General features: G+C 37.5%; 1 protein-coding gene across 13 annotated transcripts in view; it reads left to right on the top strand.

Moving 5' to 3' along the window:
- Positions 1-21,740: 21,740 nt before the first annotated feature.
- Positions 21,741-27,897, top strand: part of PTPN13 (protein tyrosine phosphatase non-receptor type 13) — a 227,929-nt gene continuing 221,772 nt past the window's right edge. For all 13 annotated transcript variants that reach the window (XM_043572251.1, XM_043572248.1, XM_043572246.1 and 10 more), the window contains exon 1: positions 21,741-21,847. The gene's annotated coding sequence lies outside the window, so the exon portion shown is untranslated. The remainder of the gene's footprint in view (positions 21,848-27,897) is intronic.

Below are 27,897 nucleotides of genomic sequence, written 5' to 3'. Positions count from 1 at the left end.
TTCTATAGATAAATGTGAGATAATTAACATCTTTAAAAAAGCAGTTCTTTAGATCCATGAACATGGTATATCTCTCTAGTTATTAGGTCTTCTTTATTTCTCTCACCAATGTCATAGTTTTCAATGTATAAATCTTCCATATTTTTCTTAGATTTATCCCATAATATTCATGTTTTGATTCTGTTGTGATATTTTTAAAAGTTTCAATTTCTAATTGTTCATTGCAAGAAAAGATAATTGATTTTACAATTATTTAGCTGATTTCAATTATTTAGCTAAATAATTCACTCATTAATTTTAGATTTTCCTCTTTTTTTTTCTTTTTTTTCACTTTCTTGGGATTTGGAGAGAATAATCATGTCAACTGAAAGTAATGATAGTTTATTTCTTTTCTTTTTTTTATGTTTGTTTGTTTGTTTTGAGAGAGAAAGATAGTGAGCAGGGGAGGGGCAGAGAAAGAGGGAGACAGAATCCCAAGCAGGCTCTGCACTGTTAGCACCGAGTCTTATGTGAGACTAAAACCCACAGACAGAGAGATCATGACCTGAGCCGAAACCAAGAGTTGGCTGCTTAACCAACTGAGCCACCCAAGTGCCCTGATAGCTTTATTTCTTAAACATGAAAGGGTAGACAAGAATCACAAGATATTTGAGCAAGGCCTCTAACATAAAAGGGAGAAAGAAAAAAAAAAAGAAAGAGAGAAAGAAAGAAAGAAAGAAAGAAAGAAAGAAAGAAATTTAAAAACTTTCCAGAAAATAGAAAAGACAAAGAAAAGAAAATTAAGGGAGAGTGGAGTATCAGAAAAATTAGAGGTTCATCATGTGATTAATGGTAGCTCCACAAAGAGTGAGCAGAGGCATTGGGGTGGGGGGGGGGGTGGGAGGCACAAGCAGAGTTATTAATGGAGTTATAGTACAAGAAATTTTCCCTGAATTAAAAAGCCTGACTCTCCAGTACCCACCATAATGATATTAAAAAGAACTACATTATGCTCATCGTTGTGAAACTTCAGAGGATCATAGACAAAATGGAAAAGGATTGTAAACAATCCACTGAGGAAAAACAATTTATATACAAAGATTCAGGAACTGAAATGGTATCAAACTTTACACTGCAACCCTATTTAAGTTAAGAGTCAATAAAACAGGGACGCCTGGGTGGCTCAGTTGGTTAAGTGGCCAACGCTTGGTTTCGGCTCAGGTCATGATCTTGCAGTTCTTGAATTTGAGCATCACATAGGGCTCTGCACTGACAGTGCAGAACCTGCTTACGATTCTCTCTCTCACTCTCTCTTTCTGCCCCTCCCACTCTCTCTCTCTCTCTCAAAATAAGTAAACTTTAAAAAAAAGAAAAAGAAAAAAAGACAATGAAACAGTGCCTTTAATATTTTGAGGGAAAATAATTTCCATAATATAATAATTATATTTAGAATAAATGTATTTTAAGACATAATGTATTTAAGATAAAATGTATTTAAGACATAAAGGGTCTACTGGAAAAGGAAAAAAACTATAAAGAGAAAGAAGAAGGCATAAGATCCAGAAATAGGGGATCAAACACACAATAAAGATAAGAGGAATCTCAGGACAATGGTGCAAAGAAATTCTAGATGCTGTCTATGCAGTGAGGCCTAAAGAACATCAAGTCCATATTGGAGCAGGAGAAAGCAACACTCTAGGAAGAAAGTCTCCAAGGGGAAAAAATTGTTAATTTGCCAAATGTGTCCAATCTTATCAAGTAGATTTATGTTTCTCATAGATAGTTTAGGGATATTTAGCTACATAGAATACAAAGCAAACAAAAAAGCAATTATTTACTCTGGGGAGGAAAAGAAAATATACTGAATATAAATGAATATACTAATATACTATGTGACTCAATTTTGAGTAATACATGGTCGTAATCATGATAAAGGCTGAATAGCGACATAAACAGAAATTGTGATAATTGTATTGGGAAAATGGGAGGAATAGAAGTCTAATGGATAAAATATAAAGCTGGAAAATTATATAATTGTATTTATCTAGCAAATACTCATAGAACACTTACTGTACTAGGCAGTAAATACTTCAGAAATGCTATTCATCTACTGCTCATATTGGGTCTATGAGTTAGTACTATTATTAATTCTAATTTGCTGATGGAGGAAAGATATCACAGAAAACTTAACTTTCCCAAGATCAGTGATTCTCAACAGGGGGTGATTTTGTTTCTTCAGGGGACATCTGGTGATGCCTGAAGACATTTTTATTTATTTATTTTTTTTTTATTAAATTTTTTTTTCAACGTTTATTTATTTTTGGGACAGAGAGAGACAGAGCATGAACGGGGGAGGGGCAGAGAGAGAGGGAGACACAGAATCGGAAACAGGCTCCAAGCTCTGAGCCATCAGCCCAGAGCCCGACGCGGGGCTGGAACTCACGGACCGCGAGATCGTGACCTGGCTGAAGTCGGACGCTTAACCGACTGCGCCACCCAGGCGCCCCATGAAGACATTTTTAATTGTTACAGCTGGGGTGAGGGTAGAGACCAGGGATATTGCTACACAGCCTAAAATTCACAGAATAGCTCCCTATGACAAAAAGTTATCTAGCACACTGTGTCAATTGTGCCCATCAAGAAACATTGACCAAGATAAAAAGAAGTGGTGCATATAGAGCTGGGATTTGAATCACAGAAGCTCTTGAATACCGCCTTAGTATGCTGCCTTTCGACAACAGCCTATGGATGTTATTTAGAAACATGAAAGTAAATATCAGAAGAAGGAGCTGGAAACATTGAAAGCAGTTGCCCCTACAGAGAAATAACTTGGGGAGGGGAATAAGGGCCAGTGGACTATTTGGGGGTTGTTTTTTACTGGGGGCGGGGGGGGGGGGGGGGGGGGGAGTGCTGTTTTGTTGTTGTTGTTTCTTGCTGTTTTTTAAAAGACCTGAAGAACTATTTGAATTATACTTACTTTTAAATGTTACAATAATTATAAATATTCAAATCAGAAACTTTTTTCAGCTTAATTATTGTTTCTCTTATCTTAGAAGTGTTTAGTAAAATGCAGTTTATAAGACTAGTCTCTCAGTAAATTTTGAAAAGAAGGAAAACTACACGAAGGATTGAATATATACAAAAAGAAAACTTTTGTCTTGATTGGCATCTTGCATATCAAGTTCCAACTTGTACCATAATGAAGTATTTCAGACAGAAAATCCTGATGATCCAGATTCCTAATGGAAAAACCATTTCAGACCTTTTTATAAGGAAACAAGAAAAAATGGCTTTACTAGATAATGAGAGATTACCAGCTCTATCATTACATACATAAAAAAGCATCTATATTAGAGGAACAATGAAGCTACTTTTTAAAAAACATTGAAAGCGAGTTAAATAAAGGTGATACTGTTGTTCTTAATAATTATTTTTAGATTCATACATATCACTCAACCTTTAAAACTTTTTTTTTAAGTTTATTTATTTAGTGTGTGTGAGAGAGAGAGACAGAGACTCCCAAGCAGGCTCCATACTTAGTTCAGAGCCAGACACAGGGCTCAATCTCATGAACCGTGAGATTATGACCTGAGCCAAAATCAAGAGTCGGACACTTAGGCTGAGCCATCCAGGTACCCCTCACTCAACCTTTAAAGATCCATATAGAAATTATAAATCCAACCTGGAAATTCATCCATCTCCCAATACCTTGTAACAGTAACAATAGATCTTTAACAGGATACACTGCAGAGAAAAGGAAGAAAGATACTGATTTCCTGTCACTACTATAGCAATACATTGGATCAGCAGATTATCTCTACTCTCAGAGAAAACAAAAGCCATTTTCAAGAATCTTTCCCATCTCTATTTCTTTCCTCACAGTTCTATTTTCTTTTCTCAGATTTTATTTTCCTGTTTAAGGTTCTATATGTGTGCCTTTTGTTGTTGTTTGAACCAGGTAATTTTACCTGTTTCATAAAGCAAAATGACATCAAAATGTATATAGTAAGAAGTCTTGCTCTTGCTGCTGTCCATATTCAGGAATGCGGTCCATTCCTTCCTGTTTACAGGTAACCATTTTGAACAGCATTTTTTAATGGCATGGATCTTCTCAATATTTCTTTATGTAAATACAGTCAAATCTAGATATATGTGTGTATATACACGTGTGTATTTTTTCTTATATTTCCCACGGTTTCTTACTTTACTTCACAAAACAAGTTTTGAAATAAAATTTATTATGTCAGTTAGAGTCTGGCCATCCTAGAGACACTCATCACTTAACAAACTAGAATTTTAAGCCTATATAGATGATATCTCTATTAAAGATACTGACTGCCATAATAATTATACAACAATTATTTAATTATGAAATAATTATTTAATAATTTTTAAAAGTTTTTCAGTTTCCAGATACTAAAAGAATATTTTTTAAATCAGGTGTGCACTTTCTATGTTTTTAGGATGTTTTTAAAAGTTACTAGTTAAGCCAACTTCAATAAAACCTGTACTTCAACAAATAGTTATGTTGGAAACAAATTCATAATGAGACCTAACAATATCCCTTGTATAAAAATAAATCAGTGGTATTAATTTGGCTAAATTTTGTATCATTTTCTGTGCTGTTCAATGGTAATTACTTAAAATTTAAATAACACACTGCTTTATCAAAGATTTTAATTTCTCATATTTAAAGAAAATATCAGGGTGCCTGGGTGACTCAGTCAGTTAAGTCACTGACTCTTGATTTCAGCTCAGGTCATGATCTCATGGTTTGTGAGATCAAGCCCCAGGTCGGCTACGTGCTGACAGCATGGATCCTGCTTGGGATTTTTCTCTCTGCCCTTCCCCCACTCATGTACTCACACGTTTGCTCTCTCTCTCAAAATAAATAAACTTTTTAAAAAATTAAAAAATATCATTCTTGTTATAGTCAAAGGTCATAAAACAAATCCTAAAAGCCTTAGTAATAATGTTGAAATCAAATTTCTTTCAACAAGATTTTAATGGAAAACTATGGGGCCTGGAATTGAATAAATAATTAAACCCTTCTACCTTTCTTTCTGTCATTTATTTCCCATCCCCCCACCCCATGCAACCTGGGCAACTCAGTTGGAAACATACTTCTTAAGGTGGAGCTCAGAATGGGGACTTGGTAGAGGAGAGAAAGAAAAATGCAGCCCCTAACTATCCACCAACTTCACCTAGGAATACTCCTCTTCACAGGCTTCACAGTGAGACTGATTGGGCTTGGAACTGTGAAACCAAAGGAGAGTTTGTTTCTGGTTCTGCCAAGATTCTTCCCAGGAGCAAAGCCTATACCGTAGTCACAGGAAAATCACTATTATAGAATGTCGGTGGTATTTGAATGAATGGTCTTCTATTCCAATTTAAATTAATATTATCTTTGGGGTATATATTAAATTTATTGCCTCCTTTTTTATTTCAAGTGGGAAAAGAAATTACTTTGAACATAGGGAAACACCCAGCAGACAGTCAGAAGTCATGGCACCATGTCTTTTGGAATTTCTGTAGGCATATGAACCTGTCCTTGTCTCAAAACAAAAACAAAAACAAAAACAAAAACGCCTACAGAAATGGAAAACTCAGCTCCAAGGTCTCAAAACAAGGAGAGAAAAAAATAATAATAAATGTAAAGAAATATAAAATAATAAGAAAAAATTAAACATCTATTAAATAACCACCATAAGCAAATGTATATGTCCCTTCCAAATGTCTACAGGTCAAAAAATAATAATGTGCTATCAAAAATATGATAAAAACCATCAAACTATAGATTATATTAGCTCTCTAATTAGGAAAATTAAATTGAGATTCTTTCATGAAAATTATATATATTCACATGCAGGAAAATGAAAACGAAGAAAAACAATTAGTACTTTATCAAATCTTCACCAATGATATTTCAATCACATTAAATTCTCCTAGAAGATGTTCTGTCTTAACAAATATATATGTTCACTCTTATTCATTTTTGCAGAGTGAAGTTATCCTTCTTTGAGTTGTTTGTTACCATATTTGTGTTTTTTGGTGAAGATGAGATATAATATCGTGAAATTCTTTTTTTAAGTTTATTTATTTATTTTGAGATAAAGACAGAGAAGGAGTGCCAGTGGGGGAGGGGCAGAGAGAGAATCCCAAGCAGACTCCACACCATCAGCTCAGAGCGCAATGTGGGGCTCAAACCCACAAACTGCGAGATCATGACCTGAACCAAAGTCGGAGGCTTTAAAGGATTGAGCCACCCAGGTTCCCCCCACTTTTTTCAATTTTTATTTATTTATTTATGAGAGAGAGAGAACACAATTGGGGGAGAGTCAGAGAGAGAGGGAGACACAGAATCCAAAGCAGCCTCCAGGCTCTTAGCTGTCAGCGCAGAACCCAACACAGGGCTCAAAGTCACCAACCATGAGATCACGACCTGAGCCCAAGTTGAACACTTAATCAACTGAGCCACCCAGGCACCCTAAAATTCTTTGTATAATTTACATCCATGCATCTTTGCACACACTATCATTTTTTAAAAATATTATTAATAGGAATAAAAGCATGACACTAACAGTTGAACTGCATGATATTGGGTATTATTAGCTGGCATTGATGAATTCCTAAAAATCATCAAAAAAAAAAACATGCTAAGTCATTCCCACCTATCTTTAAACACTGAGGTGGCAAGTGAATCAGGTGATTTGCAGATGGCTAAATAAAAACTTATTGTCTGTTAAAGTATTATTAATCAGGTGCCAAATATAGTAAGAATTCTCCAGAACTTTACAGTGAATCTATAAGCTTTTTTCTTTGTCTTCAAAATTACAAGCAATATTTATCATATACAAAAGTGAAAGTAACAACAAATATCAAAGTCATTTATGAAAGAATAGAAAAAGTAAGCCAAAAGGAATCTCTAGTTGTTTCACAGTCAAAAACAATCAGTGTTGGGAAGAAGAAATTTAAAAGTTCAAGGCAAAATAATGAGTACATTTTCCTTTACACTGTTAGAAGCACAGTATAAAATGATATTATTTTCAAGGGGAAAATGCCATATTACTAATATAAATAGATGCTTTCCAGATAATTATTACAGTAATAGTATGAAATAGACAAAATTAAGCAAGGGTTTTTGCACTCTTATCATATAAATATTAACTCAGGACCTTAGTTTTACCAGAACCATATAAACCTTAACTTCACTCATGATGTCAAATTTACTATGGCTATATGTTTTCTCCTCCATTACAGGCCTCTTGTGCCTTAGAGCTGTTACATTTTACTTGGCTTAATCTATAACTAAAGGAAGATTGAAATGATCACCTGAGTCACCCAAAGAAAACACACTTATATGACACTGAGGGGGAAGAGAGAGGCAGTGGCCTGGCACCAATGACCATCAAACAGAAATTGGGAACTAAATCAATGGACCTGTAAAGATGAGTAATTTGATAACAAATTTTCTATAGTAACTGAGAAACCAATGATACTAATATAACCTTTTATCAGATTTTTGCATTTAGTTGATAACTATATTTATATTTTTATCTTACTACTGTGGTTATAGTTGAACATGTTATTAATATAATTGTTGAAGTGATATAAAGAAAATTATTTTATGAAAACATTATTGTAATTTTTTAATTTATTTAAAATTTGTTTTAAATTGAAATGCTTTTAAAGTTCTTACTTGTTTACTTAAAGATTCATAGAAAACTTATTATTACTACATCCGTATAACCTGTTCAACCTATTCTTACCAGCCACTGAACCAAACTGCCTGTAGTACACCCATGCTGGGGATACTAACACAGAAGATACTAATGATTGCCTTAGTAATCCAGTATTCATTTCCAAACCCTGTTTCCCATGCCTGCCTTTGCTAGACAAGAAAAGCTAAGTACTTGCTTCCTTGCTTTCCTTGTATTTAGCTGGACACAATTTTGGCCACTAATATGTAGGCGAAAAGAGTAAAGTCTTTTAGGAAAAGCTTTTAATTTTATACACACACACACACACACACACACACACACACACAATTATATATACATAGAGAGAGACAGACAGAGACACAAAGAGACAGAGAACAGCCAAGGCTGACTCCATATTTCCTATCCTTCATTTGGTCTTGAAAGAGGATTGAATATCTGGAGTTACAGCCATCCTATTATGATTTTTTAATTATTTAAAGTCAAGATAGTTAATATGCAGTGTAGTATTGGTTTCAGGAGTAGAACCCAGTGATTCATTACTTACATACAACACCCAGTGCTCATCTCAACAAATGCCCTTCTTAATGTCCATCACCCTTTTAGCCCATCCCTCCACTCACCTCCCCTCCAGCAATCCTCAGTTTGTTCCCTGTATTTAAGATTCCCTCATGGTTTGCCTCCCTCTCTGTTTTTATCTTATTTTTCCGTCCCTTCCCCCTATGTTTTGTATCTTAAATTCTTCATATGAGTAAAGTCATATGATATTTGTCTTTCTCTGACTGACTTATTTTGCTTAGCAAAATACACTCTAGTTCCATCTACATTGTTACAAATGACAAGATTTCATTCTTTTTGACCACTGAGTAATACTGCAGTGTGTGTGTGTGTGTGTGTGTGTGTGCGCGCGCGCACGCGTTGTGTATATACTACATCTTCTTTATCAATTCACCAGTCAATGGACATTTGGGCTCTTTCCACAATTTGGCTATTGTTGATAGTGTTGCTATAAACATTGAGGTGCATGTGTCCCTTAGTATCAGCATTTTTATACCTTTAGATGAATAGCTAGTAGTGTGATTGCTGGGTTGTAGGGTCCTATCATAATTTGAAGAGGAAGGCAAAGAGAACTGAAGTGCAGTGACCCTGGCTTGGACATCAGAAACAGTTGCTTACCACCTGGTTCCTATTTATTTATTTATTTATTTATTTATATCCAAGTTAGTTAGCATATAGTGCAACAATGATTGCAGGCGTAGATTCCAATGATTCATCCCCTATGTATAACACCCAGTGCTCTTCCTTAATGCCCCTTACCCATTTAGCCCATCCCTCCTCCCATAACCCCTTCAGCAACTCTGTTTATTGTCTATATTTAAGACTTTCTTATGTTTTGTCCCCCCCCTGGTTTTATATTATTTTTGCTTCCCTTCCCTTCTGTTCATCTGTTTTGTCTCTTAAATTCCTCATATGAGTGAAGTCATATTATATTTGTCTTTCTCTGACTAATTTCGCTTAGCATGATACCCTCTAGTTCCATCCACATAGTTGCAAATGGCAAGATTTCATTCTTTTTGATTGTTGAGCAATACTCCATTGTATATGTATATACCACATCTTCTTGATCCATTCATCCATCGATGGACATTTGGGCTCTTTCCATACTTCAGCTATTGTTGATAGTGCTGCTATAAACATTGGGGTGCATGTGTCCCTTTGAAATAGCACACCTGTATCCCTTGGGTAAATACCTAGTAGTGCAATTGCTGGTCATAAAGTTCTATTTTTAATTTTTTGAGGACCACCTGGCTTTTTATGAAAAAAATAACACTATCTGATTAAGCCACTACTTATCAGATATTTTATTGCTTGGAGCTAATAGCCTTTCTGATGCACTGCCCTATTCTACTGAGAAAAACATGGTCAGACACCCAAAACAAAGGATTACCCTTTAACTAGAAGATATTTCTTCTATCTGAAAAAGAATGGTACTTATCCCCAGCACATTCTCCTGCAATATTCTGATTACCAGAGTCTGGCTATTTGCTGAACAGGAGGGCTGGTGGTCTCTCAAAGCATCTATTTGGAAGAGTTTATGCACAGAAATACTTTTATGTTTGGTTGAAGACCAGGGAAAGAGTATGTATGAGTATGTGTGTAGGGTGATGACAGTAAAGGGAAAGGCATGGCATGGTGACTACCTCCCTTCACTTTCATGTACTTAAAACAGTGAATTTCAACAGAGACATTGTGATATAATGAACATGAACAGTGCCACTTCAAGAACCATGTGACAAAATATTGCACAATGGTGCCTTACTTCTGCAGAGGAGCCCAGCCCAGCTCTGTCTCATTGCTGACAGCTTTGGGGAACACTGGAAGACAATCTCCTTGACACCGATATTCATTGTCTCGTGGAGGGTATGGGCCACAGCGGAAAGAGCAAGCACGTGCCTTCATGTGATGTTCAGGCATTAGACTTTCAGGAAGAGGTTTGAGCACAAGAACGAAGACAAACATTAGAGAGAACATGTAAACCATTACTTGGAGATTTCTAGAAGTATGAGAGGTAGACAACATATTTTCTGGAGTCTAGGGGTCCTCTGGGAGAAGACAGGACTCAATTTGTGTTATTTATGTAACTGGAATCCATCCAGTCTATAGCCCAAGCTGGTGAGAGTTTTAAACACAGTGATTTTTGGCTAACAGGCTTTTGGCTGATAAATACTGTAAGCCTTCATTTAGTTAGAGTTGCCATTGGTGGCACTGGAAAGACTTCCCATTAAGAGAACTGAATAAGAAAATGGAGGATCATTCAAACTATAATGAAGCAAAGGAATGTTTACTGAAAGCCGAGTAATTACAGTATATTCTCTGACCAAAGGGAATAGAGTTCATTACTCTTTGAGTTCATATTACCAGCAAAGTTTAGTAACTGTTTTGAGAGAGTAAGAAAAATCCCTTTTCCCCTCCACACTCCAAGAGTATACTGTATATTTGCATATTTTTAAAATTTTTTTAATGTTTTATTTTTTTTTAATGTTTTATTTATTTTTGAGACAGGGAGAGACAGAGCATGAACAGGGGAGGGTCAGAGAGAGGGAGACACAGAATCTGAAACAGGCTCCAGGCTCTGAGCTGTCAGCACAGAGCTCAACGTGGGGCTTGGACTCACGGACCTTGAGATCATGACCTGAGCCGAAGTCGGAAGCTTTACCAACTGAGCCACCCAGGCGCCCCTATATTTGCATATTAATATCTCTACCATTTATCCTCACCCGTTTCTCTCTCCTTCTCCCAGTAGAATACCAAGAATAAAGAGATGAACCAACAATCAACAAAGATTAATATCTTCAGAACACTTGCTGGATATAACATCCTGTGTTAAGTGCTACATGGGGATTTTTTCAAAATAAAATAGCTCTATTAAATTACCTTCGCTTGGTCAAACCACATTACAGGATTAACTGATGTTCTCCATTCCCTCTATAAAAACACACAGACTGATGTCCATGGCCGCTGAATGTTTACTAATGGGCTATATCATAGCATACCTGTACATTTCTGCCTCCTCCAGATGAGTTATAACCACCAGCAGCCGTTGATTCATTCCTTTAATAGTGTCTGAGTGTCCACTTTGTGACAGGCTCTATTCTAGGAGGGAGGGACACAGCAGTGAATAAAACAGACTCAAATCCTGCCCTCATGAAACTTACATAAAACTCAATTGTTTTGTGGGGTGCCTGGGTGGCTCAGTTGGTTAAGCATCCAAGTTCGGCTCAGGTTATAATCTTTCAGTTCCTGAGTTCGAACCCTATATCAGGCTCTGTGCTAACAGCTCAGAGCCTGCTTCAGATTTTGTGTCCCTTCTCTCTCTGTCCCTCTCCTGCTCTCTCTCTCTCTCAAAAATAAATAACATTAAAAAAAAATTTAAATCAATTGTTTTAGTTTCCCAAACTCTGAATGTGAGTTATTCTTGCTAATGTACTTAGATAATTTAACTTTTATACACTTTATTAAGTATAAGTGCAAAGTGAAAATTAAGTTGAAAGTTATAAACACACTTAGAGTAGTGAGTTTTAGATTATGTATACTTTAACACAGTTTTTTGGGGTTTTTTTGTTTTTTTACTTTATTTTTGAGAGACAGAGAGAGAGACAGAGCATGAGCAGGGTAGGGGCACAGAGACAGAGAGAAAGACTCTGAAGCGAGCTCCAGGCTCCAAGCTGTCAGCACAGAGCCGGACGTGGGGCTCAAAGTCGTGAAAGGCAAGATCATGACCTGAGCCGAAGTCAGACGGTGAACTCACTGAGCCATCCAGGCGCCGCTAACACAATTTTTAAAAATGAAGTTGAATGCTATAAAAAAGCAAATTACTGCCACGAATTACCAGAGGTAAGAAAACTGTAGTGTCCTCAAGTTCTACGCTTCCTTTAATAAAAATCAAAAGAGAAAATTGTAGATTTTGCATTTAGGAAAGGTTTATGTAAAAAAGACAACCTACAACTCTCAACCACAGATTTATGGTCTGAAAAACCTTGGCCCAACATCAAAAGATTGGCTAATGAATGTATAATGATAGGTTTTGGGTAAAAATAAAATACTTAATTTACATATGTATAATTTTTAATAGTTCTCTACTTTAAGGTGAACTAAAGAACTACTAATCTTAACAGCTTCAACTCTCCAAGTAAGACAAATTTCCTCTCTTCATGTGGTTGTAAAATGTGGCATTTCTCCTGTTTATATGAGTATTCTAACTCTGGATTTGGCTGTAAATCGATAATTAGTGTTTGTAGATAAGACTATTTTTCCTCCTAAGTTTTGTATTAGACATTATACGAGAAAACGTAAAAATCAATCAACTGCTAAGAAATTTTTTGCGAAGTGATGCTTTGTTTTATTAAACACTCCAGCTCTGCCTAACAAAGCCTTTAATGATCAACTTTCTTGCACAGCAGCTCACTCCCATGGGACAGTGTGAAATCACCCTCTTTAAAACAGAACATAAACTAGAAAGCTTCACTTCTGATTTGGTGTCCATTTCTGGGAACACTTAAGAAAATCAAGGTTAGCAGTCATGAACCCTAAGGCAAGGCCCTATAGGTCAGGTTTAGATGACAGTGTGTTCATATTAAGTTACTTTGTGTATGCTCAAACCTGGCTTCCTTTCAAACAACAAAAGAGTTGTGCTTATTTGCCATACTCCCTTCAACCAAACTGAACAGGCAGTTACATAACTTGCCAGGACAAGTAGTAGAAATGAGTCAGAGACAGGACCAGCCCTAGTAAAAATTGTGAATTGGCAGTTTGAGTTCAGTGCCACACCCCTTTAGTACTACACATACTTCCCTGATCCCCTCCCTTGGTATCATCAGCCCTGCGGGCCACCCTCATACCACACACCTCTCCCCCCACCAAATTCTTCTCTCCCTCTCTTCCACTCACCGAAACTAGCTTCCCTCTTTTCTTCTTCCCCTTCAAGCTAATTAAAATTTGCCTCCCGAGTATCTCTCGCCCTCAGGGTTTAAAGTGACAACTACCCTAATCTGATAAACCAATCTATACTAATGTGCGAAGAGAGAAAGCTGAAAGGTAAAGTGAGTTTTTACTTCTACCTTCTAAAGTTAACACCCTTGCAGTTTAACTCCTGAAAGTGAGGATTTCTAGCTGAGGCACTCAGGAAACATTTGGGCTCAAGCAGAGCCATTAGGCAGCAGCAGGCAAATCAAGCAGGAGTAGGTGAATGTTTTTAGCCTAACACACCGCCAGCCCTAATCAGAGTAACTGACAAACCCTGGTCAACTGGGGGCCAGTAGGGGGGAAACTGGAAAAGAGCTTAGAGTCTTGTTGGTAAAGAAAATTTGTTACAGCAGTACCACAATTAAAATTTTCTGAATGAACCTTTTATAAGAGTATCTAGCACTGGTACCTGATTTTTTTTTTTTTTTTTTTTTTTAAGTTTCTCTTCAGGGTCGCCTGGGTGGCTCATTTGGTTAAACGTCCAACTGTGGCTCAGGTCATGATCTCATGGCTTATGAGTTTGAGCCCCACATCAGGCTCTTTGCTGACAGCTCAGATTCTGTGTCTCCATCTCTCTGCCCCTCACTCACTAGCGCTCTCTCTCGCTCTCTCTCAAAAATAAATAAACAGTTTTTTAAAAAGTTTCTCACTAAGGAATCTACTCCTGAAATCATTGTTGCACTATATGCTAATTTGGATATAAATTTTAAAAAATAAAAAAAAAATTTTTAAAGTTTCTCTTCAGAATGAGATTATTTAAAAACCTTTTTTCTCAATAAGTCTAAAACACTAATTCCAAGAAAGTCTGCATAGCTTTTGTTGTTATTGTTGTTTGATTTTCTTAAATAGCACTTTAAAGTTTACAAATATTCCATGAAATACTGCTGAATACTGAAATAACATTACAGGCTATTATGTGCAGAACATACCTGCTATTCTTATTTCCTTCTCTTTATAAATGAGGAAAATGACACTCAGAGAAGTGAGGAGACTTGCCAAGGTTTGTACTTGGGTCTTTTGAGTGCAAATGCTATGCTCTTTCATAGTACTGAGCTACCAGGCTGCCTCCCAATGTTTAGAGTTATCTGTGCCATTGCTGTCATGTAACTCTACATCCTAGGGGAATTCTCACATTCTAAAGAGAGTTCAACTACTACCAAAAGAAAATAACCTGTTTATTCAATGGACCTGAGGGTAATTGTAGTCCTATCTGGTTTCCATTGCTGCATTTTTCCCCAGCTAATTCTTGGTTCACTTGGAAGTGTCAGTACTGTCTCACAAAGTCTTCCTTAAGCACTGTCAGACTTTGTGCTCCAATTACCTGCTCATGTTTTGGTGGATTACTTATCTTGCTTCTGCTTCTCCCTTGGGCAAAGTTCCCATCACAGTCCTTACTCTGTAAGCAAAAAAGAATAATATGTTTCTGGGCTTAAAGGAAGAAAAACACTGACACAGTTAGTACAAGCCAGAATACAAATGTTTCATATTGAGATGAACACAAGAAGCCAGCTGGGAAAACATTGCTATTTACAGATTTAGATTAGCCTAGAATTCATTTCAACCTTTGAGGTAAAGGTGATGTTTTAAAACCATTGACATTTCAAGCACACAATCTTAACATTTTGGAAAGATATGAAATTTACCTTTCTGAACTTTCTGAAATGTATAGATACTTTCCCTAGAAAAATGCACAAATACACAGATCTGGAATACAGTCTTAAGGAGGGATGATCCTTAAGGGATCCTTAAGGGATGATCCATGGGTCCACATAAAATATTCCTGACTTAAAGTGAGACACAAGTTTGGTCTCTAAATGATGAATATTCTGAGGTCCATGAACCACTTGGGAGCCCAATTATATCTGTGTTAAGTCCAGCTGTTTAATTTCTTTATGTTAGTAGTGATAATCTGCTGACCTTTTTGTTTATTTATAGAAGCTGGCAAAAGAGAAATAATTTTTATTTAGTCTTTAAGAGAAAAATCAGCTATGCTAGCCTCTAAAGTAGCATTGTCCAATAGGACTTACAGTAATGATGGAAATGTTCTGCGCATCTGTGCTGTGTCATTCAGGAGCCAGTAGCCACACAAGGCTGGCTAGTGAGCACTTGAAATGTGGCTACTAGCACAGAGGAACAGAATTTTTTTTAATTTAATTTAAATTTAATTAATTTATAGAAAAGTTTTTTTTCTTATGATGAAAACTTTTAAGATCTACTCTCAGCAACTCTCAAATATATGATACATTGTTATTAGCTATAGCCCCAATGCTATACATTACATCCCCATGACTTATTTTATTTTATATCTGGCAGTTTGTCTTCTTAATACCCTAGACCTTTTCTAACAAAAGTAACACACACATGTTGTAAAGATTTTAAATAAAAACCTTTCAGAAATGCAATGTTTATGTAATTCTAATCCTCAGAGAAACTGTCAGTATAAATTTTGCAGTATACATAGATAGATGTATTTTTTAATGGAAATCATATTATTTTTTATTTTGTCACTGGATAATATATATGGGTGGCTGTATTTTATTTAATCATTCTGCTATTATGGACATTTGTTCTGTTTTTAAATTTATGACTACCAACAATACTGCAGTGAATATTCTTGATCATATCTCTGGTTATATATGTAAATATTTAGGACAAATGTCCTAAGTGGAATCAGCAAATGGGTATAAACATTATATATTATGAAAGAAAATGCAACTACACTCCCAAATGGAACAAGTGAAACTGTAATCCTACCAAACAATCATGGGATGGTATCTATTTCACATGTTTTCACCAATACCAGATAGTATAAGTCTTTGATTTGATACTTGTAGATAATTTGATACTTGTAGATAATTTCATTTTTATTTTTTTCTTTATACAGTTGTATATAGACAACAGTGTATAAACTGTATACAGTTTATTTTCAAATATTCATTGCTTTTCTGAATTTCTCCTTTTGTAAATTTTGTATTCATTGTTGTTTTCATTACTATCTAGAAGCTTTGTATTCTATGTAGCAAAATTAACAAATTCTTTTAAGATTTGGGAGGCAAGTGGGTATCTGCTGCTATCACCAAAATAGATTCCATACAGATCAAAAAATAAAATGTGAAAAACAAAGCCATGAAAGTCTAGAAGAAAAAAATGGAAGAATATTTTTTGTAATAGAAAACAAAATGGCTTGTAAGCATACAAAAAATACTCATATGAGAATGAAAACTATACTTGTAATGTGACAGCATTCTGTACCTATTAGATTGGAAAAGATCAATAAAGTTTGATAATGTCATATTGGTGAGGGTGTGGGGAAACAAAATGAGCTATCAAACTTTCCACCTGTATTGGGATGACTAATTGGTACTACTTCTTTAGAGGGCAGCTTGGTTTTGTCTATCATATGTAAAATGTGCTTACTCTTTAATCCAGCAACTATACTTCTAGAAGCCAAACCTACAGTTCTGTTTCACATGTAAGACAGGACCAAGTACAAAGAAATGGATTTCTAATTGTAAGGAATAGCAGAAGTTTGGGAATAACCTATATGTCCATTAAAAAGGGAGAAGTTAAATAAATTATGTCATATCTAAGCAACAGAACATTAAACAGCCATTCAAAAGAGCTAGGTGTATCTAGAGGATCTGATGATAGAGATCAAAGAGATATTACAAAGCTTAAAAAAAGCATTAGATAAGTATGTAAGCTAACCTTACTTCAAAAAAGAACATGTGTATGTGTGTGTGCCACCACAAAAGGTACACAAGAAATAGCTAGATTTCTCAACACTATTCATTGAATGATACATGTTCCTCTTTTATTATATATTGCACCTGGTATTTATCATATACTGTACCTGGTATTTAATTTAATGTGCTGGATAGAAATGACCGAGCCCATTTCCTCATGAGCTTTTTTTTTTTTCAGAATTTTTAATTTTATTTTTTAATTTACATCCAAATTAGCATATAGTGCAACAATGATTTCAGGAATAGATTCCTTGATGCCTTTATCGATTTAGCCCATCCCCACTCCCACAACCCCTCCAGTAATCCTCTGCTTCTTCTCCATATTTAAGAGTCTCTTATGTTTTGTCCCCCTCCCTGTTTTTATATTATTTTTGCTTCCCTTCCCTTATGTTCATCTGTTTTGTCTCTTAAAGTCCTCATATGAGTGAAGTCATATGATTTTTGTCTTTCTCTGACTAATTTCATTTAGCATAATACCCTCCAGTTCCATCCACGTATTTGCAAATGGCAAGATTTCATTCTTTTTGATTGCCGAGTAATACTCCATTGTATATATGTATACCACATGTTCTTTATCCATTCATCCATCGATGGACATTTGGGCTCTTTCCATACTTTGGCTATTGTTGATAGTGCTGCTATAAACATGGGGGTGCACGTGTCCCTTCGAAACAGCACACCTGTATCCCTTGGATAAATACCTAGTAGTGCAATTGCTGGGTCATAGGGTAGTTCTATTTTTAATTTTTTGAGGAACCTCCAGACTGTTTTCCAGAGTGGTTGCACCAGTTTGCATTCCCACCAGCAGTGCAAAAGAGATCCTCTTTCTCCGCATCCTCGCCAATATCTGTTGTTGCCTGAGTTGTTAATGTTAGCCATTCGGTCAGGTGTGAGATGGTATCTCATTGTGGTTCTGATTTGTATTTCCCTGATGATGAGTGATATTGAGAATTTTTTCATGTGTCGGTTGGCCATGTGGAGATGTGGCCATTTGGAGAAGTGGCTATTCATGTCTTTTGCGCATTTCTTCACTGGATTATTTGTTTTTTGGGTGTTAAATTTGATAAGTTCTTTATAGATTTTGGATACTAACCCTTTATCTTGTATGTCATTTGCAAATATCTTCTCCCATTCCATCAGTTGCCTTTTAGTTTTGCTGATTGTTTCCTTCACTGTGCAGAAGCTTTTTATTTTGATGAGGTCCCAATAGTTCATTTTTGTTTTTGTTTCCCTTGCTTCCGGAGACGTGTTGAGTAAGAAGTGGCTGCGGCCAAGATCAAAGACGTTTTTGCCTGCTTTCTCCTCGAGGATTCTGATGGATTCCTGTCTTACATTTAGGTCTTTCATCCATTTTCAGCTTATTTTTGTGTACGGTGTAAGAAAGTGGTCCAGGTTCATTCTTCCGCATGTCGCTGTCCAGTTCTCCCAGCACCACTTGCTGAAGACACTGTCTTTATTCCATTGGCTATTCATTCCTCCTTTGTCAAAGATTAGTTGGCCATACGTTTGTGGGTCCATTTCTGGGTTCTCTATTCTGTTCCATTGATCTGAGTGTCTGTTCTTGTGCCATAATCATTGATTATTTCTAAAAGGTTAATATTGCAAATGAATTTTGAAAGTATTTTCTCAAACTCCCAAAAGTATTGTTACACATTTGGTTAAAATTGTACTAGGTATATAGATTACTTGTAGAAGATATTATATGATGTTTGAGTCTTGGTATTTAACCTCAAAGTATATCTCTTCTTTATTCAAACATTTTTGTGTCATAAGGCCATCATTTTTAAAGTAAATTTTATTAATTTCTTTTGGTATTCATTTTTAGCTATTTAATTGTGGTTATTATAAATAGGATACTTTTTATATTGTATGTTCTAACTAGTTAGGGTTTGTACATGGGAAAGCTGTTGATTTTGTATATTAATTTTTATAACTGGTTACCTTAACTCATTTTAAAAGTTTTTCAATTGATCTATGGAGTTTTCATATAATTTGCAAACAAATGACAATCCTAATCTACTTTCAGTATTTAATTTTGTATTTCTATTCCATGTCTCATTGGATTGGCTATCATATCCTTGTTTCTGACTTCAATGGGAATAATTACAATGTTTCATTATAAAGCAAGTTTCTGGCTTTGGTATAAAATACATATTGTTAAATTATCTATTTTAAATTCTTTAAAAGTTTTTAAGGAATGATGCTAGATTTTACAAAATACTTTTAATTATCAGTTGAAACATTCATACAGATACATAATGCCTCTTAATTTTGCCATAGCATTTGTGACATAGTTCTGGGTTCTAATTGTATTTTAGGTATGTATTTTCATTTTCCATTATATCCAAAAGAAGATTAATTTGTAGATTTCTCTTTTGTATTATCAGGTTTTGGTATCACAGCCATTTATTTTAAAACCAGCCTTTTAGCTTATACAAAACAGAGGGATTGCTGGTGAAAAGGCCTTGAGGGCAACCACCTGAAATGGCCTTAATGGAAAAAAAAAATGCTCACAACACTGTGGTTTGTCTACTTTTGTGAAAATTTCCAACACCCTACTCTTTACACTTTCCTTCTGATTTGAATTTGCATTTGCTTTCTTTCAATGGCAAATCGAGGCAGATATTCTACCTTACCACCCTGATACATCAACCAGAATACTTAAAAAAAATTCCTATTTCAGAAAATGGGGTAAGGACTAGGGAAAGGACTTCAATCCTTCACTTCTGTCTCCAGTTTGACTGGGCTGGTCTCTATTATTCTACTATTATCTACTTTCACCACTCTATTCCTGCTGTTGCACTTTGGTTTTACTTTGTTTCCCTCAATTTTCTGTTTCCTCTTCTGTGCTTCATTCATCCCACTACGTACCCTTCAAAACCCAGTTTAAATCCCCCTGCTCCTTAATGTGACTGATCGAGTCCATTCTACCTACCACAGACTTTCTTTCATCTGCTCCTGTACTCAGTTTAGCTGCACATTCTAGCCCTAATCTCAATTTGTTTCAAGAATGCTACTTTTCTTAGGCTCTGTGGTTAGCTCCTTGAGGGCAAGGACCTTATCTCAAAATTTCGCTGTGCATTTTCCATTGTGTTTAGCACTGTGAGTAATTACATTCAGTGCATACTTGCAAGGCATATTTGACTGAACACATACATCACAGTTATTCATTTAGTAAATGAGATAATGAAAACTCGAGTGCTCGCCAGAGGTAAATCATTACTATTAATTCCCTCATTCATCATACATGTACAGCAGCCTCAGGGGTTAGGGAGCCTAGGACTGCAGTTTTAATTTCGCCTCAGATCTCTCCATTTTGGAGCCAACCAAGAAGTTTAGATTCACCTAGGGCTCAATGCTGTCAGTCCAGGACTACATTTACCCCCAGGTCCCCTTCCCGGAGTGGCCCGGGAATTAACCCAAACTTTTGAAACTCAAATGACAAGATACTGTTTGCTCTTGAATTCAGCAAGACTTCCCTCTTGATTGTTGAAATCCAAATCTGTTTGCAGGAGGGGAATTGCTGCTAGGACATCTACTTTGCCAAGTCGCAATGTGTAGTCCTACATAGAAAATTGGATATTCTCTATTTTATTCGATTACGTTAAACCTTTTAATTTTTTTTAACTTTAGGATTATCTTAGTTTCAGAGGAATTTTAACATAAGAATTTACATACTTTTCTCCCCCAAAATATGAGTATTTGAGTTTTCCCGAGGGCATGTGGGTTGACGCAGCGCTGCCAGCACACCTTTGAAGATCACTTTACAACTGTGGGAAAACTCACCGAGCTGTTTTCATTGACCCCGCCATTTCCAAGTTGCTATATTGCTGCAGGGAGCTGGCAGAGCCCAGCCCTTTCTCTCTCTCCCCTCTTCTCCTCACCCTTTCAAAGCCCAAATCCGCCCGGTGAGAGTATGGAAACAAGGCTGGAAGCAAGGGAGGGCAAGGTGGGGGAGGGGTCACTTCGATTCACAGGGAAAGAGCGAGCAGTTAGGCATTTTTCACTCTCCCCTCACACTCCCCAGGGCCATAAAGTTCTGTTTCTGAAGTTGGAAGCGCGGGGGCGGTCGGCGGCGTTTTCGGCTTGGCCTAAAAGTAGGAGTCCACCGTGCAGGGGCTAGGGACTTGGCCGCCCGGCTATCAACCTGAGCTTCTGGTTAGCCAGAACGCTAAAAGCCAGGCCCTAGGCACCGGTTGTCAGGGGAACCGGGGCGCTGGTCTCCCCGGCGACCTCGTCCCTGGGGAGGGGGGCGGGGCTGGATGCCTGGCAGGCCAATGAGGCGGAGGGGAGCGCAGGGTCGCCGATCGACGGTGCTCCTAGAGCCCGGGAAAAGGCTTGAGTGACAGGGACGGGGGCGGGGCCGTGCCGGCTGCCTGAGGTGGAGCCCGAGCTGTGCTAGTAGCTCCGGCGGCCGCGGCGCGGCGAGGGTCACACACCATGGTCGCGGCCCCTGGAGACCGGCTTGCTGGCGCGCAGCACTCCCTAGCTCCCCGATCTGCCTCAGCCGTCTCGGCAACGCTCGGAGCCGGCTGCAGGCGTTGAGCCGCCCCCCGCCGGAGGATTTTGGCGAAGCTCTAGGAGGCGCGCACAGGACAGGAGCGCAGAGAGGGTGCGCCAGCACTCGGGGGTCAGGCGGTCGGTCGGGGTCGCCGCCGGAGGGGTGTTTCCGAGGCGTGGAGGAGGAGGAGATGCTGCTCCTCTTCGCCCCCTCCCCAGGCTCCTTCTTCAGCTACTTCGGCCCACGCCCGCAGCCGTTTGGCGGAGAAGAGGTGGTGGCTCTCGGCGCCCCAGGCGGCTGCCGGCGGCCCGCCCCAACGCTGCGTCCCCTCAGCCTTCGCCCCGCGCTCCAGTAGCAGGACCGGGTCTCCGGACGAGCGGGTAAGGACGAGAGCAGCCCTGGGCTCTGCTGGGGATATGCAGAAGTGCAGAACAAAGTACACCACGCTCCCTGTCCTCCTCCTCTCTCGGCTTCTGCTCTTGCCCCTGCAATCAACTCTTCTGTTGCCCAGCTGGGAAAGGAAGTTTGCTTTGGTCTTCTTGGTGGGGTGGCTGGCGTGGGGAAGGAGGAGGCGAAGTTTCACTGTGAATTCTCTAGATCCACCTTCTCGGCCGGATTCCTGGGAATGAAACCCCAGAGGGGGCGTAAGAATAGGTTGTGGGGTAGTAGGGAGTGACATCGCCCCATCCTGCTAGTACAGCTCTGCTCTGTGCGTGCTGCGGGAAGGGATCCCGGAGTCTGTTTCTAATTTCTGTAAATGACTGTGGACATGGTGTGGTTAGAGGCCGCCCAGAAGAATGTGTATATGTAAGGGCTTAGAGAAGAAGGGGTGGGAAGGGGGGAAGAGGGGGCAGAGGGAGAGACACTGCCTGATGCAAGCTCTTTTATTGCTTTTCTCTCCGTGTCCCAGTTAAATACCGCCCCCCGCCCCCCCTGCCCCGCCACTTACCCGGCCTTTGCTCATTACATGATACTTAGTACAAAAAGCTGGAAAGCTAAAGTTTGCGAAAGTCGAGAAAGTTCTTAAAAAGTTTAATTGTGAATATACTGGAGAAGGGGGAATGGAGAGAACTATTACCACTAAAATAGAGTTGTAGCAATGCAGTTTTCATTTGCTTTACACATATGTGATTGACACCTCCACACACTTCCAACTAATCTCTTCGACGGCCTTGTGTCATGTTCGTTTAATTGCATCTTTGAAACAACAAACGCGGTGACTTCATAGGGAGCTGCCTGGAGCGGAGTTTACCTCTCAGAAAATGGGGCAATCGGGTTTGTTTTCAAGGCGGGGACCTAAACAAAATGTAGGACACCTGATCTGTGGGATGAAGGGCGCTGGTAACTAATTAGCAAGATTTTAAAATTTACATCTACAGAGTTTTACTAAACGTTGGGAAAATTCAGAAAAGTTGCTGTATTATGAAACAAGTGTTGGTATTTCCCCAAATTTGTGATGACCGGGTTGGCAGGATCAAAGTGAAAACTTGCTACCTGCTCACTGGTTGCTTCTGGGTGGTGCTTTGATAAACATTATTTCTCCTTTTAATATCATTAGCATTTTTATTCAGTTTATGCTTGTATTGATTCAGTGAGTTCATACAGAGGCGAACTAACTGCTTTATTAACCAACCCTAAATTTATTGTACTTTTTTATAATAACGTTGTGTTCTGACTTTGATGTCCTAGAGGCTTTGTATGCGTGGGGGAGAGGGTAGGATGGAAGCTGGAATTAAAACTAGAAAAGTATCTATGGTTAGTTATTAAGAAAAGGGTTTAATTTGTAGTGACTTTCACTTTTACAATTAGAGAATTATTTCTTTTACCATTGTGTACTTTGTCTTTTGAATTGACATTTACCCCACCAAAATTTTTACTTGCATGTAAAGCCTACTTAGTTTTTGGAGGGTGATTACTAGCATCCAAAAATATTTATAAGTAACTTTTCATGTCACAAGTAACACACACACATACACAAACTGTTAAAAACCAATGTCAATTTAAAGGATGAATTTTGACACTATGATTGGGGTCAAAAGTTGTAGAACTTACATTATCTTTTTCTGGAGGCGTGCCTCAAATGCAGGAAGTGAGTGTGAGAATTGGCTAATCAGTTGTTTCTGGGTAGATAGGTGTCATTCTTTAAATGAATGGAGTTTATGTATCCTTTATTTAAAAAAAAAAAACAGGTCAAATCCTTGCTTTATTCCACTTTTAATAGGCTAAGGACTGGATGGGGGAGTCTTGTAGCTTCTCTTGTATCAATTGAGTATATTTTTTTCTAGCTCATCTTCTTACCCAGCCTTAAACATACTGGGGAAAAAGGCTGCTGGGGATTAAGCTACTGCTGCTGTTTTCTCTTTGACAGAGTTTGTAATTTTTAAATAAATTATGAAACATGTTTTGTGGTATAATTAAGTAGTAATTAGTACCATTTGAAATGGAAAAGAAACACTGCCATACACCAAGCCAGTGCATTTAGGAGTTAATCCTGTCAACATATTCTTATTTTGGAACACGCTTTGGAAGAAGTCTGTGCCATTAATTAGAACAGTGAGTTGAAGGTATTCTCCTTTCTGGCCTCTGATGTAACCAAATGTGACTCATTTGAGTTAATGTCACTTTACAAGGTAGGGGCCTGAAAACGGAAGAAAGATCTTGAGTCTTGGGATAGAAGGATTAGTGCTGTTGGGAAGGGTGAGGGCCTCTGTTCTGGATTTACCTTCTTTTTTTTTTTTTTTCCTCTGAGAAATTTGAAAATTGAGGGAGTGCCCGGGTAGCTCAGTCAAACATCCAACTTCAGCTCAGATCATTGTCTTGTGGTTTGTGAGTTCAAGCCCTGCGTGGGGCTCTGTGCTGACAGCTTAGAGCTGGAGCCTGCTTCGGATTCTGTGTCTCTCTCTCTGCCCTTACCTTGCTCATGTTCTATCTTTCTCTGTCAATAATAAATATTTTTTTAATTAAAAAAAAAAACAAAAAAAAGAAAAAGAAAATTAAGATGCATTGAACAACTCAGGAACCGAGTTTTTAAAACATTGTTTTAATGAGTAAATTAATGTAAGACTTTCAATGACCTAGGATAAAATAAGAGTTCCTTACTCACTGTAAATATGATCATATCAAAACTATGGTCTGTAAACTGCTCTGTGAGGAGTTCCTGTAATCCTTGGAGTGGAGGAAAAAAGGATTACAGCGTTTTAAAAGTCTTTAAAATGAAATGAAATGATAAAAATGAAAAAATAAAATGAAAAACTCTTTAAAACCCCTATCTTATTCCTGTTTAGTGTCAGGCGCTGTGAATAAGCGTCTTGTTCTATCCTGTCCAAAGAATGTGTGACTATAGCTAATAGCTTTTGAGACAGTAGGAGATCAGTTGTTTTAAGTTCTTAGGATAAGAGGCAGCAAGTCCTAAAAGGTCTAGTGTAGAGGCTGGTATAGATTTGAAGCATCGGCAAAGCTGTTTTCTCCAGGGTTTGCTATCAGATACTTAGATAATGCGGGAACAGGGACTGGTTTAAGTACCTGTTTAAGTGTGTTTGCCTTCTCCTTTGCTCTATCACTGAATGCTGCTTTTTCTTTTTCTTTTCTTTCTTTTGTTTGATTCCAGTGTGAAAATTTACTGCAACAAACTTCCTCAGAGAGAACCCTCTGAGAACCCTCAGAGAGACTTTACTGTTTGATAAACGTGTCCAAATCCTAGAGAATATCTTTAAATTTACCTTCCACATCTGTAAATAAATTAATAATATCTACCTCCCAGCATATGTTGAGGATGAAATTAATAATATACACAAAAGTGGCGAGGGCAAGTTGATACTCAATATTTAGTTTATTTCCTTCCTTTCTAATCTCTTTTACATAATTGAATAACATTCAGTAATCACAAAAATTTATGATTGTAAAACCCAAATCATTTATGAATGTTTAGAATGTTAAGCTCATATTTAGCCCTCAGGTGTTTTGACCTGCATCTGGGTTGTTAAAGGCTGCCCTCTTTGCCTACCAGCAAAGAAATGTCTTCAGTCGCATATTGCATCTATGCATAATAAATAATTTCTCATTTTCTTTCTAGTTTAGTAATTCTCAACTCTGGCTGCATGTTAGAATCTCCTGGGTAGCTTAAAAAATTTTTTATGCCCAGGACTCCACCCAGACCAATTAAACCAGAAGCCTGGGGAGATGAGACCCAGGCATCCATATTTTTGGAAGTTTACTAAGAAATTACAACATGGAGCCAATTTGTGAACCAATATTCTAGTCCTCCCTAGAAGGTGAGTATAGAAAATTTGATTCCCACAAATGCAACAACGTTTTTATGTTGTGTGGCATAGTCCTTTCCTCTTTATAAATCAGAAAAGTAAGAACAAAAAAACAAAACAAAACAAACCCAAAACACTTATGTTTCAGAAACATCTGTGTATATGTCTATCTACAGGATTTTTACTATTTGAATCCGAGTTTAAGGTACAAATCCCTCTACTTCTTTAGTGCTTCACTGTCTGATGTAGTAGAGCCAGCCATGTATCACTAAATTTAATTTAATTAGATGCAACTTAAGATTCAATTTCTCATTCCCACTAGTCACATTTTCAGTGCTCAGTAGTCACTTGTGGCTAGAAGCCACTATATTGGACAGCTCAGATACAGGACATTTCTGTAATCACAAAATTCTGTGTTACCTGAAGGTTTTTAAAAATTTTTAATTTTTATTGTAGTATACTTTGATGCACACTACCTAGAGATTTTCAAATTTATATTCCATTTCTCATCATCTGAAATGGGCGTGTATATAAATATAGTCATTTCCTTCAGATTTATCATTTTAAATATGTTATTTTTGATACTTTTTTTCTAATAAGGAGAAATACTGCACGTTTGATGCTTATATTACGTCATTTCTCAGTCTGCTATACCTAGTTGTAAGAGTTTCCTTTCCAAAGTTAACTGAGGGGTGGAACTTTAGTGTCCTTGTGTGTATTATTTGTATCAGTAAGTCCTGGATCAAACCAGTGGCTTAATTACCCTTGTGTACTACAACAGTTTCAAATCTGAAAATAAAGTCCATCATTTCACCTGAAGTGTTGGAATTGGATTCAAGGATTTTCAAATCCTTGGTGAAGGTTTCTTTTTCTCTTTTAGATATGGAGACTCTTAGTTGTCATATAATATGATTGAATTTTCCAACAGAAAACCATCATATTAGGTTCAACATGAACATACAGAGGCATGAGAGATTTTATGTTTTTCCCATAAGGGAAAGCATCCCCTTCAACAAAAATGAAGTTCTATAACTATTTGAGGTGATTGGAAGCTAACACTGTGTCATGAATTTTAATGGTGTTTGCCACTTGTTAACTACTGATGGGCAGCTTAGAAGAAACAGTAATGTTCCATCTCACCTGTCCTCCCCGCCTCCTTAATACATATAAAAAAAAAAATCAGTTTTCTTTATTGCTTTAGTGTGTAAGTAGACAAGGAATCAAATTATTTTCTTTCTTTTTTTTTAAGTTTTTTTTTTTTTTTAATGTTTGTTTATTTTTGAGAGAGAGACAGAGACAGAGACAGAGCACAAGTAGGGGAGGGGCAGAGAGAGAGGGAGACACAGAATCTGAAGCAGGCACCAGGCTCCAAACTGTCGGCACAGAGCCCCATGCGGGGCTGGAACTCATGAGCTGCAAGATAATGACCTGAGCCAAAGTTAGACACTTAACCTGAGCCACCCAGGTGCCCCCAAATTATTTTCAATTAAAAGTATTCTTTTTTTTTTTTCTCCTGCAGGTAGGTGGTACTTTTGTTTTTTTATAAACACATGCTTTTTTACCTACTCAGATCAGACAAGTTGCATCCAGAACATTGAGAGTTATTTTGTTGAAAGGATGCCTGGTGGAATATTTTGTATACAATATCATTTTAATGCTTTTCCACTTAGATCTTTTTTTTTTTTTATGTTCATTTTTGAGAGAAAGAAAGCAGGAGCCAGAGAGGGTGGGAGATAGTTGGAGCAACAGATGATCTGAAATGGACTCTGTGCTGATAGCAGAGAGCCCAGTGTGGGGCTTGATCTCACGAACCAAGATCTTGACCTGAGCCAAAGTCTGTTGCTTAACTGACTGAGCCACCAAGGTGCCTTTCCCCTTAGTTCTAATGTAGCCCGTGGAACAAAAATGAAACATTCTTGTTGAATACCTTAAATTAAGGTTACAATGACTATATAACCTGAGAATGTGGTAGAAATATTCAAAGTTGGTGTTTTTTGTCTGCTTCTTTTTTTGGTTTTTTTTTTTTTTTGGAAGAAAGATAAAGCCTGGGAATTTTTTTAAATAAGGGAGCCTTTTTAAGAAATTTAGTTTTTGTCAGTACTGCTAAGTATTACTTATGCACTTTTTCTAGAGAAGTATAATTTTTAAACTAAACATATAAACTATGAGGA

This window comes from Prionailurus bengalensis, chromosome B1, assembly GCF_016509475.1.
Source record: "Prionailurus bengalensis isolate Pbe53 chromosome B1, Fcat_Pben_1.1_paternal_pri, whole genome shotgun sequence".
In the NCBI taxonomy this organism is placed as follows: Eukaryota; Metazoa; Chordata; class Mammalia; order Carnivora; family Felidae; genus Prionailurus; species Prionailurus bengalensis.
Note: the sequence above shows the minus strand (reverse complement) of the source record. Positions and strands in the feature narration are given on the sequence as shown.